The sequence below is a fragment of the Pelophylax lessonae genome, assembly GCF_965119305.1.
Source record: "Pelophylax lessonae genome assembly, chromosome: 2".
In the NCBI taxonomy this organism is placed as follows: Eukaryota; Metazoa; Chordata; class Amphibia; order Anura; family Ranidae; genus Pelophylax; species Pelophylax lessonae.
The window spans coordinates 24,255,823-24,274,515 of NC_138769.1; the positions used below are offsets into that span (position 1 = coordinate 24,255,823).

Sequence of the window (18,693 nt, forward strand, 5' to 3'; positions counted from 1 at the left end):
TTTTGCTAAGTGTGAACACATTTAAAAAAAAAAATAATAAAATAAAAAAACAACAGCATTTTTAAAGCGGATCTACACTGTATTTGAGCACAAAAAAAAACAAACACACTATTTAATTCATTTTTATTATTTTTATTATTGAAAGCAAACTCCCCTATCCATCCATGTCTCCAGGCTTTTTTGTTGAGAAATTACTTAAAAAAACGCCCCCGTGGCATTTCTGGCTGTGGCCATCTTGAGTAAGGGCAGATAATTAATGTAGCATTTATTTCCTGGGATCCTTCTGCCCTTAGCTCAGGCATGCAGGCAGGAGGGTGTGCTTGGCTGAGAAAACCCCACCTCTTCTCCTGAAGACATCCTGGGGAGGGATGTATGACATAATTTGCCTAGACAAGAACCCAGGAAGTAACTGACGAAATGTAAAAAAAAAAAAAATGTTAACAAGTAAATATGATATACTTTCCTGTCTATTTACTAATGCTAGCAGCATAAGGATAACGAATAATCCATGTCAATTGGGAGAGTGAAGTTCCACTTTAAGTTTAAGATTGTGTCGGGCTGCATTGACAGCTGTCTGAGGCAGCATGTGGCCATTGAGCTGCAGGTTGGACACCCCTGCTTTATATGAGATCACATTGATGATACACAGCAAGGTTACCGAACAGAATTGTCTAGTCACTGGAATTGTTCTATTTTGCAGTAGGACTTCAATCTAAAAGTATATTTTTCAGGATTCAGCACTTTTTCAAGCTCCCTACAATTTAGCCAAACTTCACTTTTTGATCTCAGGTCAAAAGAGCACACAAATGGACCAGATAGAGTTTAACAAACTTGCATTTATGAGTATGGCGATACAGAAAATGCTGATGTTACTGTTCACTCCATGTTATACTTTTAGACAAGCAAACCAAAGACAAAGAGCTGGCAATGAGGAAGGAGTTTGAGCAGCAATGCTTTAATGCTCACAAAATATTTTTTTTCTTAAACGATAAACAGACTTGGTGTTAAAGCGGAGTTCCACCTGTTTTTGTGTTTATTAAAAGTCAGCAGCTACAAAGAGTGTAGCTGCTGACTTTTGATAAACACACACTCACCTATCCCATGGTCCAGCGATGTGGCTGGCGGGAGCCTCGGTTGTCTTCTTCTCCCCACGGTGCCGACATTTCTAGTGTGGGCTCCCGCAAGCTGTCACAGCCAGGTGTGCACTGCGCATATGCAAGTCGCGCCTGAGTGCATGGGCAATCTTCTGGGACCTGACATGTCCCAGAAGACTGCAGGGAGAGAGGGGGAGAGGAGAACTTCCGCTCAAACCACCTAGGTGGGTGGGAGCAGGTACCTGTCAAATCTAGGTACCCACTCCCCCCCAGCCCCCCCGTAAACATGACATGCCAAATGTGGTATGTCAGGGGGTCAGGAGGCCTTAAAGCAGAAGTTAAATTTTTGGGTGGAACTCCGCGCTTTAAGTAACAATGTGCCACTTTTTTTGGCCCCTTTCACACAAGGGGGTCTACGCCGCTGGACCCAGGAGAGCCACTCTGCCGCAGTAGGCTCAATGTGAGCGGTCGGCAAGTGGTTAAAATTCATATTTTTTTGAAGAAACACATTGTTTTTGTATGGCCAGCATAAGAGACAGCAGGCGCCGATAGCTTTTATCAAGCCACCTGCCTATGACAAGGGAGTCTGTCATACATAATAGAATACAGTTCTGTCTGAAAATTGGCAAAACCGTGTTTATGTGTTTTTTTTTTTTTTTAAATAAAAAATGTAAAATGATGATATTTCTCAGATTCAACGTTTAATAGTATAGACAGTATATGTCTTCTGTATGTTATTCTAAGAGTGGATAAGAGATTTTTCTCCCTAACCACAAAGTTGGTTATTTATATTAACCACTGCATAGAGATATTTAATAAAAAATTGCCTTATTTAAAAACTTTACATACTAACTATAATTATACACCACACTTTAAGGTTATTATCTGATTAACCGAAACAATAAATCAGCCAAGTAATTGATTATGAAAATAATAGTTAGTTGCAGCCCTACATACAATGTTAGACTGACAGCACTGTGTTCAACGAAAAAAGTCTGTTCTGGCTACTGCTCTACACTGGATTGCTGAAAGCTAAATTGAAGATAGAATAAAGGTTATTAGTTAATTCGTTATAAGTAATATTTAAAAATAAATTTTTTGCACTTACTGTAGAATCTTTTATTCGGGAGTACATTGGAGGGACACAGGACAATAGAAATGCTTTGACATGTGGGTTATACTGCCACATAAAGGAGGTTTGGACACAGGCAACAAGTGTCTCGCCTCAGTTTAGTGAGCAAGTGGTACCTAAGGCCTAACATGAGGGAAATGTAGAGATAAAACACTAGGAATGGAGAGGCTGCTCACCCAGTAATAATACTAGAAACAAGTGATACCATGGGCATCAACCCCCATAGGGTTTTTAGGCAGCAGAGTGGGAAAAGTCGTATAAATGGAATAAGAGTCAAAAGATTCTAAAAGATAATTCTTTATTTAACCAAAAGTACCAAAAAATAGCAAAAAATTAATAGGTAAAATGTTAAATAATTAGATAATTCTTTATTTAACCAAAAGTACCAAAAAATAGCAAAAAATGAATAGGTAAAATGTTAAATAATTAGATAATTCTTTATTTAACCAAAAGTACCAAAAAATAGCAAAAAATGAATAGGTAAAATGTTAAAAACAACCCTGTCAAGGGTAAGTATGTTATGGGCTCCGGTTACAAAGATGACAATGGTAACAGCATTATAATCGCACAATGAAAATCACAATGTCATGGAAGAAAGACAACCCCAACGCGTTTCGACCTAATACAGGTCTTCTTCAGGGGGCTGTGATATCTAGAGGGAACATATCATGATTTACAGTGTGTTCGCATAACATAATAATAATGATCATATGACTGTGCAACATATTTTACCAGAAAGGCGCGGTCAGCTGGAACCCAGAGATCAAATCACATGGTTGAAACATCCTTATGAGCCAAAGAGGTGTACTTTTCCCTACCACAAATGGCAGGACAAACGCAGAGGTCTGCAAGGAGTCACCAAAAATATCCGCCAAGAAGGGGCACAGACACCTAATTGGGGAATCATAATGTAACTATATTTGCACGATAGCAAATTATAAATCAGTGTAGGCTGCAGTGATAAGGGGAAAGAGCAACGGGCAGAGCTGACAGACAAAAAGGGAAAAGTGAGAGAAGATGATAGAGATGAGTGAACAAAAAAAAAAGGGGGAAGGGGAACTGACAAAAATGAAAGGAAGTGGGGAAAAGGAATAGGAGGAGGGGGAAAGTGGGGGTATGGGAGGGGAAGAAAGAAAAAAGAAAAAGATAAAACATGAGGGAAATAGGCCTGTGTCTCTCCATCGACTTTTATGCTAAGTACAGAAATCTAGTTTTTTTTTATGGTCTATTGAGGAACACAAGATCGTAGGCATATTTGGACATGATGTGGGATATCCAAAAGCGGTCCAACTGAGGAGTGGGCTACCACTGAAAGATCCTACAGATCCGAAGTAAGATTTCTCAGGAGTAAGAGAAGGAATCGAGGCCTTATCAATGGGGCTGGATGGAGAGGAGTCAACCAATATGGAGATCATCATCACCAAGTAAAGACACTATGGATTATTCTGGTGTTCCAGACCAGGACAGATGATCCCATAGATAAAAACTATAACTTGAAAGACCAACTGGCCTCAACGAGCAACGGAGAGAACAAGCAGTCACCCACCTTAAGGACAAAAAGCAGGTGGACAACAACTACTACAAAAGGAGAATAACTCAGACCAACAGACCAAGGTGGTCAACATAAGAAACAAAATGCCTAAGCCTAGCAAAACTAACCCTTGACTTAAAAAAAAAAAAGGAAGCGGGGACAACTAGGTATATCTATAAAAAAAGCCAACTAGTAAACAGTAACACACCCTTAACCCTCGACTTCAGGGAGAGGGAAGTCCAAAAATAAAGGATGTCATCTGAGAGAAAAGTAATCCCTTAAGAGACAGGTATGGGATACTAGAGCCCTTTGAATGGGAAATCTTAAACAGAAAGAGGAATACTAACCCTAAATCTTTTAAAGTAGAAGTCCATCCGAACACCAAAATCCCTGTATCTATCTATAGACCTCCATGATCTAACACTAACCTATCTAGCCCTGTAAAGAAGAAAATCAGTATACATACCTTTTTTTAAGCCGATCCAACCAGATCCCATGCTGATCTGTCAGCCACGGCTTCGCTGTGGAGGCGAGTGCAGAGGACACACCTGACGACGGAAGCCCCATAGTAAGTCTATGGGTGATGTCATTAACCATTCATTTCACAGCCATTGTTGGCAGTATCCTCTGCAGAGCTTCCGTCACTGGAGACAGGATCTGATCGGTTTCAAAAAAAGTATGTATATGGATTTCTTCCTTACAGGGCTAGATAGGTTTGTGTTAGATCGTAGAGGTCTATAGATGCAGGGATTTTAGTTTTAGGGTGGACAAACACTTTAAAAGGAGAAGAAAAGGTGATCAACATTGCCTATATAACGGATAGGCAGAGGTGAGGATTCACTGTAATGCCAAATGGCAAACAAAGGCAATAGAAGAGGAAAAAAAGTTCTTCCAGTTCACAGCCAAACATGATTTGAAGGTGAGATAGCCATACTCCCCTGACCGGGTATTGAAAAAAATTACTCTAGAAATAAGAAAAAAAAAAAACTTGGTCTTGCAAAAGGACAGCGTCCTCTGTAGAGGTGGTAGGGTTAGGCACCCCCCTATAGGCCCTTTGTTAAAAATAAGCAAAAAAGATAATAGTAAGAGGAACTATCTTCCAGGGACCCGGTCTCATGAAAACCTCTGGACTTACAATATCCTACAAGGGGAACTATACAACAGAATTTTATCGGGTGTGCAGCCTGTAGACACTCTGGGGAGGTATAGAATTTATAAGTGAAGATGCTTTCTTTTGAGAAGGAAGAAGGCGCACTAACTGGAAGGCCTCTCATTGTTTAAGTGGGGAACAGATGTAGAAATCTGAAAACGGTCTGCCAACACGGACTCGAAGAGCATAGAGGGAAAGTACAATTGCCACTCTGGCTAAAGCAAGATAGAAGGAGAATTGCAATGGAGAGAGGGATAGCACAAGAAAATGGGACCATTGAGGAGAGGAGTTTCTAGATAATTCCATAGATTCCCTGAAAAAGGGAATTGGAAGAATCTTGATACAAGGACAGTATACAATGAAGGCTCTTTTGCAGGGACTGCAAGCGTCAAGGGCACTGAGTCATTTCAGTGAGGGTGTCTAATGAATTCCACAATAGGGAAGCAATGAAATAGATGGCACTAGATAAGATCTAATAGGCCGTGCCAGGAGTAAAGAGTAAAAACTGCCGAAGTACAATGAAGAGTCTGGTTTCACAGTGGAATTGGTCTCTAAAGAGCAAGGAAATCATGAAATACCCACAAAGATAAGACTTGAAGGAGGACTTTGTAACGTATCAGGTTAGTTCCCTTTTCTCTGTGCAGTGCATCTGGGACAGACCAGATCATTTCACTCTGATGGTGCTGACCAATCAGAATCCATCTGGTCCATCCTGGAAGTGCTGCACAGAGAAGAGGAAGAAGAGTGGGGAATTCAAATCCCCAGACAGTTGGACTTGCTACATGGGAATGGACAGCTCAGGAAGGCTGAAGTACAGGAGGGACGACCAGGGGATGGGAGTGTGAAAGGTGTTAGGTAACCATTAAATTTTTTTTCTGTAAAGATTAAAGAACACTTTAATAGAAAGGGACTACCCTGTAAAAAAAAAAAAAAAGAGAGTGTTTTAATAAATGGGATAACAATCTAAGAGAAAAATTCCTGCCAGGGTATGGATCAGAGATCCCAGAGTGCAGGGGAACGCAAGCAATTCTTTAAAATAGCACATTGAGATGAAACAATGCCAGAGCAGGGAGCAAAAAAAAAAAAAAAGGTATTTAAAAAAACCTTACAGCGGAGCTACAGGGGAATCCAGAGAATCAAAAAACTGCTAGTATACAAAGTAATACAGATCCAGCAAGACCCCTGTACTGTTTCAAGTGGTCCCTCTGGAATCGGGTTTGAGTGCTAATGTTCATTAATCTGGACTGTTCATTATATAGTTTTTGCAAAATATTATAATTGCCACTTGTAGATGTCTTGCTGACTCAATCCATGAGCCCCTTTCTCTCTTTGCTTTATTGTATATTGGTCAACTGTTGGATTTATATGATGTCCTTTGTTTATATTGTCTTTTTTCTCTCTTTGCTTTGTAAAAGGAAAAAAATGCAGGTTAAAACAGAGGATTTTTGGCAATCGGCAAATCTGCCATTAAAGAGGAGAGTAAGCTGTGAACATCTACGAGGTACTGTTGAAGAGGAAGATGAAGGGGTTGTCCTGCACCACCTACAGACCTTCTGCTCTGAAGTAGGCATGCACTCCAACCATCTGAGGAAACTGAAATTATATTGCCCTACACCAGTGGTCTCTAAACTGCGGCCCAGATGCGGCCCGTTGCATGCCTTTATCCGACCCTTAGAAATTCTTCCTACGATATGATGCGCTATTCTTCCCACTGATACGGACGATGGGGGTACTATTTCTTTCACTGACACCAATGATGGGCTTTAGTCTTCCCACTGATACCGACGATGGGTCACTATTCCTCCCACTGACACCAATGATGGGGCACTATTCCAGCCACTGATATCAATAATGGGGCACTATTACTTCCAATGACACCAATGATGGGGCAATATTCCTCCCACTGATACCAATGATGGGGCACTACTCCTTCCACTGACACCAATGATAGGGCACTATTCCTCCCACGGATACCAATGATGGGGCACTATTCCTCCCACTGATACCAATGATGGGGCACTATTCCTCCCACTGATACCAATGATGGGGCACTATTCCTCCCACTGATACCAATGATGGGGCACTATTTCTCCCACTGATACCAATGATGGGGCACTATTTCTCCAACTGAAACCAATGATGGGGCACTATTCCTCTCACTGACACCAATGATGGGGCATTATTCCTCTCACTGACACCAATGATGGGGCATTATTCCTCCCACGGATACCGACGATGGGGGAACTTTGGAGGACCTACTAACCACAGGCACTATGTCATTATTTTACTCCCACTGATCGCAGTCTGGCCCCCCTAAAGGCTGAAGGACAGCAGACTGGCCTTTTGTTGAAAAAGTTTGAGACCGCTGACAGCAAGAGAGACATCTACCCTTAAAGGCTGAGTAAATTAAAATGTGCCTTTTGAGAATGCTTGGTCTTGTAAAGGACAGAAACCAGGTACTGTTAAAGGATCAGATGAAGAATGAGGTTGTTCTGTCCCAGCTACAGACCTTCTGCACTGAAGTAGGTGTACAATCTGACTATCAGAGGTATTGGAAATAACATTTCCCAGGAGAAGAAATCTACCCTTACAAGGGTGAGTAAATAACAACATTTTCCATTTGGGAGTCTTCTTAATGCCAGGCATGACGCCAAAGCCCCGTACATATGTGGACAGACATTACGCCCAAGAAAGACACAAGCTTAAATGCTTGCAATAGACCATCACAGTTAAATCAAAGTGCTTTGGCCATTTGTTCCACAAGCTATGTGGAAGCTAGCTAGGGTATGAGGGTTTGACTCGGAGATCGAGCAGTCTCTTCTAAGAGTGTTAATCCAGTCTGACATGGATGCAATCTGGGTTATCAATACAGGTCAGACAGTTACACCAGATAACTCAAACAGATCTTAGGATAGAATCCAACTGATAGCCATTAAAATCCCCAAAGTAAAGAACATCATCAACCTGCTGTATGTTCATTAAGGTGGATGACTGGAACATCTACAGCGGGCAGAGAGACCACTTATCAACAAATACTTATCAACAAATTACCAGTCAAAGGTGAATCGCTCCTTCACATTGTCAGAAGGGAGTCATAACTACAGTGTTTCCATTCCCCATACAGAAAGGTTTTACAAACAGAATGTAACAGGAAGGTCTGTGTAGCCACAGCTTTAAAATATCCAATGCCTGTAACAGAAAGCTGATCCTCTAAGTGCAGGTTAGAACACACTGAGACATATGGGAACTGAAATATAGGCTCTTCGGGAGATGGCTATAAAGCCCCTGAATAACAGATGGTAATAGGGGTCTCGGGTAAACGTAAGGGTGGGGGCACAATACCAGGCTCTGTTGTAGGATGTGCCAGAACGCACTTAGCTTGTGAGCAGATTGTTGCATTACTTGTGCAAACTTTGATAAAAATCCAAAATAATTATAAAAGTGCTTGTGGAAGTATACAAGGTCCCAACCTAGTGCTGTGGAGCTGTACAAGGCTCTGGGTGAGAACATCCCTATAGTAATGGGTGCTTGTGGAGCTGTAGTACAAGCTTCAACCCCCTCTGGGAAAACTGGGAAATCACTTTCATTAACAATAGAGAAGTATGGACTTAGGTTATCCATAGCAGCTGGACTGTTCTCTGTACCTGCTTGCAAAAACAAGCTGCACTGCGTAGCAAAGGACGAATGGGTCCAAAATGAGGGAAGGTCTCATGTAATCGCAAACCCAAGCAGGTGGTGCTGATAAGGTTCACAGGCAGATTGAAGTGACCATGTCACTGTAGACGGGCATGGGAACTATACTGGAGATTTTCCACAAGGTATCAGAGAACCAGAAGCCAAAACAGAAAGGTGCTGGTTCTTAGGCTGAAAGGTGGGAAAGGAACGCAGAGCGCACGCATGGTATTCTCAACCTGGACGATGATGTCATGGCTCAGTTCCCTGACCCATAACTGTCAATGTGCCAACACAGTGTTGGCAGGATAATTGAAAAATGGATCAACTGTGTAGTAGTAGTACTTTAGTCCGAGTGGCCCTACTCACTGTGCGAGTTATAAGACCCAGCAGAAAGATGTGGGACCAGTGACACCAGAACCTGCCTAAATAACTAGACTTTAAGGGCTCAGCATGGGAAACAAAACAAGTATATATAAAAAAAAAAAAAAAAAAAGATATATCTTTATTTATACATGTTAAAATTGGATTTATAAAAACAATGGCAAATAAGGTCTATAAACAATCCACGACGTAAAGTTGTAAGGAAACCCCACTAAGGTACCGGAAGACTATGAACGTGTCAACAGGTTTAAAGATTACGTAGCAACAATGTAGAGACTGTATGCTTCCGGTAACCAAATTTGCCAGCTCAAACATTGTTGCTACACAATCTTTAAACCTGATGACTCGTTTATAGTCTTCCGGTACCTTGGTAGAGTTTCTTTACAACATTACTTTGTAGATTGTTTATAGGCTTGTATGCCATTGTATTTATAAACCCAATTTTACCATAAACAGTATAAATAAGGATATCATTTTTTTTTTTAAATATATTATATACTTGTTTTGTCTCCCATGCTGATCCCTTAAAGTCCGGTTATTTAGGCGAGTTCTAGTTTCACCGGTCCTGCACCTTTTTGCATCTTTTGGTACAGATGTGGCTTCCAACCAAAATTTACTATTTTCTATTATTAGAGCCAGCGAAACCTAGCCAAGGGGAGGGCAGCTGACAGAATCCATCCATTCCATCAGCTGCAACCACATTATAAAAGGTTATGCTGATAGCCTGTATAGCCCGAATCTAGGCTCTCCAGCAAACTCTACCTTGATCAACTCCCTTATTTAAAAAACCCTGAAAAAGGGGAGGCATGCCCCCCAAAACATGTTGGCAGCATCTGACTTTCTTGTTCAGTAAATATTATAAATTAATTTCTCAGCAAGATGAACATTTTTACTAGGTGCTCCCAAATACACGCCAATGATTTGATGCTCCAGTGAGCGATTCCTCCATTGTGATCGGAGAGGCAGCAGCCTAGGACTTCAGTTAGGGCTAAAAACAACAGACTGCCATAACCGTTTGAGCTCCTCCAAGGACAAAACCCTCTTTTTTTAATTAAAAAAGCACAACAAAAAAAAAAAACACTATTTATTCCTATTGGTCGAGCACTACCATCCATCTACTAGTTTCTGCATTAGCCAAGTAACCCTTCCTCCCACAAACCTGCATGTTTCCGCTGACCGAAATGAATACTGGGAAAAAAACAGCAAGGTGAGCATGCACTGAAGATGACAAAAACACACTTGCAACAAGGAACACCAACAGACAATCAAGAGTATTCTTTGGCAGCCATCCAACATTTTTATTATCTATAGGACCACTTCATGTTAATGCCATCTACATTGAAAACAGAAACATGTACCTGAATTGTATAGGTTCTGGACTCAGCTGAAAGTCAGTAGTATTGCTCCACACACAGATGAAGACTGAACTTGAAAATGAAACTAGGGAGTGTTTTTTTTCTGAATGAAGATGGTTGATGGGTAGACCAGGCAGGGATACTGGGCTCTGAGAAACCAAGCCATAGAGGAGGGAGCTAGTATAGCCTTAACAGAGAAAAGGGAAAAAATAAAAATAAAAACAATGTTACCATGAGTAGAATGCACACCCCAACATTTTTTTATAATATCTTATCTCAGCAACCAAACGGCCCCTTTTATTGTTTCAGGGAAATGTGGATGTATGTAAAAGAAAACTGGATTGGTTTCTCTGGGTGTAAAGAGTAACCTGTTCTTCAGACACTGACAATGAAGACCTACAATTTTTAGCACGCCAATGCAACATTTTTAAAAATGGGCCAAGACTTCCATTATACCACCATTTTTTTAGTTGTTTTTTTAATAGAGCTTGGAAGGGTCAGATTCAGGTTTTATTTCTTTCGGCATCCCTCTTGAGGATGTTTCCTCAGTTACAGGCACAGGAGCTGATGTGATGGGGACAGATCAAGTCAAAGACAAAAAATATCCTCTCCCCTTTTTGCCACCCATTCCTGAAGCTGAAATTAAAAGTAGAACTATGACCTCTCATTGTAGAAAATGTTTTGCACTTAAAAGAAAAGTATGAGAATTTTTTTTTTAATCATACTTAACCTAGGTGGATGCAGAATTTGTCCGATGCTGCATCTGTCCCTCGCCGGCTCTAAGGCTGAGAACCGAGCAAATCAAACTCGATTCTCCGTGCTCCAAACTCATGACTGTCAGTCATCTACTCTCTGCTCTGCCATCCTGCACTCACTGGAGCACTGGGCTGTGAAGGGGGCAGGAGCAGCTGGCTCAGGCTCTCAGTGGCTCGCTAAGAGGCTGAGCTGGGTGTCGGTCCGGGTGCCGATGCAGGCATGTGGGCGGATCCTGACAATATTGGTGCAATAGAACTGGTGACTGTCAGTCATCTACTCTCTGCTCTGCCATCCTGCACTCACTGGAGCACTGGGCTGTGGAGGGGGCAGGAGCATCCAGCTCAGGAACGCAGGGGTTCCATAAGAGGCTGAGTTGGGTGCCGATCCGGGTGCTGGTCCAGGAATGTGGGCAGATCCTGATAATATTAATGCAATAGAACTGGTGACTGTCAGTCATCTACTCTCTGCTCTGCCATCCTGCACTCACTGGAGCACTGGGCTGTGAAGGGGGCAGGAGCAGCCGGCTCAGGCTCTCAGGGGCTCGCTAAGAGGCTGAGCTGGGTGCCGGTCCAGGCATGTGGGCGAATCCCAACCATATTGTCGTGAGAAAACTGGTGACTGTCAGTCATCTACTCTCTGCTCTGCCATCCTGCACTCACTGGAGCACTGGGCTGTGAAGGGGGCAGGAGCAGCCGGCTCAGGCTCTCAGGGGCTCGCTAAGAGGCTGAGTTGGGTGCCGGTCAGGCATGTGGGCGGATCCCAACCATATTGTTGTGAACTTGCCTCACCTGGAAAAATCAATAGACTGGGAAAGAGACCTAAACCACACCTACAATGACTCACAATGGACACATGCATGTAGGGCAACATACAAGCCAACGCGATGAACCAAACTATGGGAACTATCCCAAAAACTCCTTCTGCGGTGGTACCTAACGCGAGACAGGATCTCCGACTTCAAAGGCAACCCTTCAGACCGATGCTGGAGAAACTGCGGTCAAAAAGGTGACCTATACCATATATTTTGGAGTTGCCCAAAAATTACACAATATTGGCAGGACATATTCACACTACTGACATTGACAGTAGAAACTTCACTACCCCCAATCGGAACGGCATTGCTGAATCTGGACCTAGACTCCCTACCACACAACACCCAAAATACTACCATTCACATATTCCTTGCAGCAAAACTTACTATTACCAGACATTGTAGATCTCCTACACCCCCAACAATCTGGGAAACCATAGAACTCACCCAAACTCACTATACATACGAAACTTTGATGGCGGCCAGCAATGGAACACTACTACATACACTAACTAAATGGCAACCATGGGCACAAACATGGCCTCTTCCCTATGACACAGTTTGCTCCCAACGGGGTGTCTGAGGAAGATGGAACATGTGCTATGCTTAATACTAGAAAATAAAAATAACAGCCTATGCCTGTGAGTATAATAGAATTGTTAATCTCTGTTAAACACAATGATAGTACTGTTAAGTGTATTACTGTTAATATCACTTTACAAGTCTTGTATGGCTCCAATGCTTACATTGGTAATTTTAAACGGCTTGGGACCGGGCATGCAGCATTACCCCCTCTAGCAAGCGGCTTACTCGTGGCCAACTCAGAAGGCAGGAGGAGCCAGGAGCACCGGCGATGGAACCCCGAAGAGAAGGATAGGGGCTCCTCTGTACAAAACCACTGCACAGAGCAGATAAGTATGACATGTTTGTAATTTAACCACTTGCTGACCGTTCACATTGCTGCTACTGCAGCAGAGAGGCTCGGCTGTGTCTGGCGACGTAGACCTATGTCGCCAGACACCTCCCTCTCTCGCCGGCGCGCGCACACCGCTGGAGGCTCGCTCCCGCTGTGTTTAGACACAGCAGGAGTCGGGCCAGGGGAGGAGAGGCGGTGATCACCGCCGCTCTTCCCCGATTGTCAGGGAAAGACTGAGGAAATCCGCCCGCTTGTGTAAACAAAGCGGGCGGATCTCCTCTGTGACAGGCAGGGACAGATCACAGGATTCAGCATAGCTGAACCTGTGATCTCTGTCTGTGTCACACAACCCCCTCCCCCCACACACATCAGTAAGCATGAGGCACAAATTTAACCCCTTGATCACCAACAGTTTTAACCCCTTCCCTGCCAGTGTCATTACAGTAACAGTGCATATTTATAGCACTGATTACTGTAGTAATGTCACTGGTCCCCCAAAAGTGTCAAAAATGTCAGTTAGGGGTCCAATCTGTCCGCCGCAATGTCGCAGTCCCGCAAAAAAAAACGCAGATCGCCACCATTACTAGTAAAAAAGTAGAAAATATAATGTTTTTGCAAAATTTTCGCTCTTTATTTATTAATATCGCAAAAAATGTAAAGGGCAGAGGTGATCGAATACCAACAAAAGAAAGCTCTGTTTCTGGGAAAAAAAGGACATAAATTTCGTTTGGGTACAGCGTTGCATGACAGCGCAATTGTCAGTTAAAGTCACGCAGTGCCAATTTGAAAGAAGTGGTCTGGATGTTAAGCAGGAAAATCCTCCGGTGCTAAAGTGGTTAAAAAAAAAAAAATGTAAAAATTACTTGTTCAATAATTTGAAAGAAGTTTTTTATTTTTATTAAGATTTGTGAGGCTTGTACATCACATAATAAATGGATGTATGACCTGTTTAGCTTGACACAAGAGCCTTTAAAGGCTAAGTGCCCGTTCACACTATAGCGATGCCAGACATTACTTGCGATTTATACTGCACTGCTATGCAAATCACATGCGATGTCTGTGCGATACAAATTCAGCCATACAGATTGTATGGCTGAATTCATATCGCATTTGGACCAAAGCCCTGCAGGACCCTTTTTTGGTCCACACCAGAATCAAATCGCATGGGTGTTCCCACCTAGGCGATCCATTTCCTGTCCGAATTGACAGTTCGCACTGCGATATGCAAACTAATTGGAGGTGTCATTAACTTTGTATTGATACTCCCAGCAGTTCGCATATGGCAGTGTTAACTGCCTGCGAGTCGGGTGCGATGCGAGAACCCGCAGTGGAATCGCAGGCTTCCTGCAACACACCAGTGTAAACCGGCACTAAGCCCTCCTGTTGCAAAAAAAATAATAAATGCCCCCATATCTGCAGGAAAAAAAAAAAGTCAATTTATTATTTGTTTTGCAAAGGAGCCTACAAAGCAGGGCAACTGAGTGGATTGCACAGGCTTCTCTATACCCTTTATGAGATATAGACCTTTGGTTACAGGGCCGCAGGAAGTGTGAATGGACTACAAGTGCAGAGGTCACTGCACTTCTGTTTTAGGCCCCTATCACACCAGAGATCTGATCAGGTCCACCTGTCGGTTTTTCAGGTGGACCTGATTGGAAAGTCTATGCATTCCTATGGACAGCTGGTGTAAAAGACTTGTGTCCGTTTACACCAGCCTACCTCTGGGTCAGATTCCGGTCCACTAAATAAAAAGGAAGGGGATCCATCCTCTACCGTTTAGGCAGAAAGATTTAGAGGGTAGTCAGGTGTAAACGGACAGCGGAGTCCATTTACTCATGGCAAATCATAGAACAGAGCAGGCTGTGTCCATGTCCGCTCTGCAATAATTGAGTGGGCACGGATGCGTCATTTGACCGCTAGGATTAGCGGGGAAATCTGAGAGCGGATGTCCTGCTCATCAGATTGGAATCCGCCTCATGTGAAAGGGGCTTATTATTGATAATTACAAGTCCCCCGGCCACATACAGCAGCACAAAAGTCAAAATGTTACACCCTAACATGTAACATAGTAACAAAGGTGGACTTAGCCTTTAAATGCACTTTAACTCATAGTAACCAGTAAATCAAATTCAAAAGCAAAGTAAAACTTAAACCTATTTTTTTTTTTTTTTTTAAACAATACCCCGATGCCCCTCCTGCATTTTCTAGGATTTTTCACATGCCAGGCTACCTCTACATTGTTGGATGTGTTTACAATCAACAGTAAAGACCATCAATCTTGGGTATAAAAAAAACTAGAATAAAATTAGGTACAGTTACTTAGATACATATATCAATTTCAACCTTTATAAATACAGCCTCATATGTATAATATGAATGAATCACTAACACATTCACAAATAAGTATGAAAAGTACCAACACCTGTACGTAAAATGAGATATTTAATATTTATGTCACTGTGCTGTGTAGTCTTTTGCTGTAAACTGTCACTGTAGGCAAACTGACAGTTGGCAGGTTTCTCCTATGAAATTATGTAGAAGGATGCCTGCTGTGAAAATATACCCTGCTATTAAATGCCTTAACCCCTTCATAGTGAAGGGTAAAACGAATCCTAAAGCCTGAACACAGTTTTGCAACTCTGAAAGGTTTAGTAAAAATGTACATATCATCGAACTACGTAGTGAGTCCAGGTGAATTATACTTTGTTTTTCCAGGCCATATTGGCCTTTCATTTGGTTGTAAAAAGAATAGATCTCTCCTGTTTTTTTTTTTTTAATCAAAGGAAACTTGGCACAAAATAGTTAAAAAAAAATATCTATACATATTTTTTTAAATTTAGCTGTATACAGTATTTCTTGTTGTTACCATAACCCAGTCTTTTTCAACCAGGGTGCCCAGGCACCCTGGGACGCCTTGAGTTTTCTTCAGGGGGGGACTTGGCAAAATTCCTTAAAATTGCCCCAAAATTTTATACAAGCCAGATTGAGGATAAAGGTGCCTTTTAGTTACACAAACTTCTTGAGGGCACCTTAGCTGAGTGATAGAGAAAAAATGAGGGAGAAGAGAAACATGTGTGGAAGTCTCTGTGTTATGCAAAACTACTAGAATAGTTTTCACATTTTAGAATGGAGTGCCTCGAGTCTGTCCATAATTTTTAACGGGTGCCCCTGAGACTGTATATAGTTTTTAAAGGAAGCCCCAAGACTGTCCATAATTTTTAAACGGTGTCCCGAGACTGTCCATCATTTTTAAACGGTGCCCCAAGACTGTCCATAATTTTTAAAGGGTGCCCCGAGACTGTCCATAATTTTTAAAGGAAGCCCCAAGACTGTCCATAATTTTTAAAGGGTGCCTCGAGACTGTCCTTAGTTTTTAAAGGAAGCCCCAAGACTGTCCATAATTTTTAAAGGGTGCCGAGACTGTCCATTTTTTAAGGGTGCCCGAGACTGTCCATAGTTTTTAAAGGGTGCCCTGAGACTGTCCATAGTTTTTAAAGGAAGCCCCAAGACTGTCCATAATTTTTAAAGGGTCCCCGAGACTGTCCATAATTTTTAAACGGTGCCCCGAGACTGTCCATCATTTTTAAACGGTGCCCCAAGACTGTCCATAATTTTTAAAGGGTGCCACGAGACTGTCCATAATTTTTAAAGGGTGCCGAGAGACTGTCCATAGTTTTTAAAGGAAGCCCCAAGACTGTCCATAATTTTTAAAGGGTGCCGAGACTGTCCATCATTTTTTAAGGGTGCCCAAGACTGTCCATAGTTTTTAAAGGAAGCCCCAAGACTGTCCATAATTTTTAAAGGGTCCCCGAGACTATCCATAATTTTTAAACGGTGCCCCGAGACTGTCCATAATTTTTAAAGGGTGCCCCGAGACTGTCCATAATATTTAAAGGGTGCCCGAGACTGTCCATAGTTTTTAAAGGGTGCCCGAGACTGTCCATAGTTTTTAAAGGATGCCCTGAGACTGTCCATAATTTTTAAAGGGTGCCCTGAGACTGTCCATAATTTTTAAAGGGTGCGCCGAGACTGTATATAGTTTTTAAAGGGTGCCCCGAGACTGTATATAGTTTTTAAAGGGTGCCCCGAGACTGTATATAGTTTTTAAAGGGTGCCCCGAGACTGTCCATAGTTTTTAAAAGGTGCCCCGAGACTGTCCATAGTTTTTAAAGGGTGCCCGGAGACTGTCCATAATTTTTAAAGGGTGCCCCAAGACTGTCCACAATTTTTAACGGGTGCCTTGACTGGAAAATAAGGTTAAGAAACACTGCCATAACCTACCACCAAAAAACAGAAAATAAATTCTCCTGCCCCTGATGATCACAGCAATACCACATAAGGGAATGCTATTAGTTGACCGTACCTGTAGAAGGCTCCAGAAAAGAATAGCACGCATTTTACTTTTAGTTATCCTACCTAAAACACACCGACACGAATCTAAAAAACATTTTTTTAATCTTACCAAAAATACACTGACCCTGAACTTTGACCTTAACGAGGACCTAGATCAATCCCTGATCTATCTATTTTTTCTTTAATTTATTTTTACACGCACTTCATTGTTTACTTTTTTTCTTTTCTTTTTTTTACGTCTATTTCCCAAAGACAACCTCTGGATAGGATGCTGAGCACGTGCACTCAACTTCTTTGGTCAACCATGGCGAGGCCTGTTCTAAGTGGAACCTGTCCTGGTAAACCACTGTATGGTCTTGGCCACACTGCTGCAGCTCAGTTTCAGGGTCTTGGCAATCTTCCTCTAGCCTAGGCCATCTTTATGTAGAGCAACAATTCTTTTTTTCAGATCCTCAGAGAGTTCTTTGTCATGAGGTGCCATGTTGAACTTCCAGTGACCAGTATGGGAGTGAGACCAATAACACCAAATTTAACACACCTGCTCCCCATTCACACCTGAGACCTTGTAACACTAACGAGTCACTTGACACTGGGAAGGGAAAATGGCTAATTGGGCCCAATTTGGACATTTTCACTTAGGGGTGTACTCACTTTTGTTGCCAGCGGTTTAGACATTAATTAATGGCTGTGTGTTGAGTTATTTTGAGGGGACAGCAAATTTACACTGTTATACAAGCTGTACACTCACTACTTTACATTGTAGCAAAGTGTTATTTCTTCAGTGTTGTCACATGAAAAGATATAATAAAATATTTACAAAAATGTGAGGGGTGTACTCACTTTTATGAGATACTGTACATGATCCTGCACTTCCGATTAGGAAGCAGGCACATGCACTGGCTCGCTTCCATTATGACTACATACAGCAGGAGCCAATCGGCTGGTGCACAGTACCTGATGTCCTCCGGCACCTGCCGATCGTTATGGGAGAGACACAGAACTGCGATCTGCCTACGTAAACAAGGCAGATTGCCGATCTGACAGGAGGGAATGGATGGGAGTTTGTGTCCCTAAAAAGCAGGAAATAAATTCCATGTCTTCCCTTAGTAAAAGCACCTCATACAGCATAGAAAAACACTGGCGAGGCACACAGTTAACCCTTTAATCGCCACTAATGTTAACCCCTTCCCAGCCAGTGCCATTAGTACAGTGGCAGTGCATATTTTTTTAGCACTGATCACTGTATTAGTTTTACTGGTCCCCAAAAAAAAAAAAAAAAGTGTCAAAGGGTCAGTGTTAGAATGTCTGCTGCAATATCGTAGTGCTGCTATAAGTTGCTGATTGCTGCCATTACTATTAAATAAAATAAATATTAAAAAAATATATATCCTATAGTTTGTAGATGCTTTAACTTATACAACTATTGGGATTTTTTTTGCCAAAATAGCAGAATACATATTGGTCTAAATTTATTTGGAAGTTTGATTTTTTAAAAACATTTTTTATTGGATTTTTTATAGCAAAAGGGAAAAACTTTTT

General features: G+C 42.0%; 1 protein-coding gene across 1 annotated transcript in view; it reads right to left on the reverse strand.

Moving 5' to 3' along the window:
• Positions 1 to 18,693, reverse strand: part of ZBTB20 (zinc finger and BTB domain containing 20) — a 1,486,592-nt gene that overhangs the window by 1,413,733 nt on the left and 54,166 nt on the right. Inside the window, exon 2 of the mRNA XM_082245473.1 lies at positions 10,322 to 10,505. The gene's annotated coding sequence lies outside the window, so the exon portion shown is untranslated. The remainder of the gene's footprint in view (positions 1 to 10,321; positions 10,506 to 18,693) is intronic.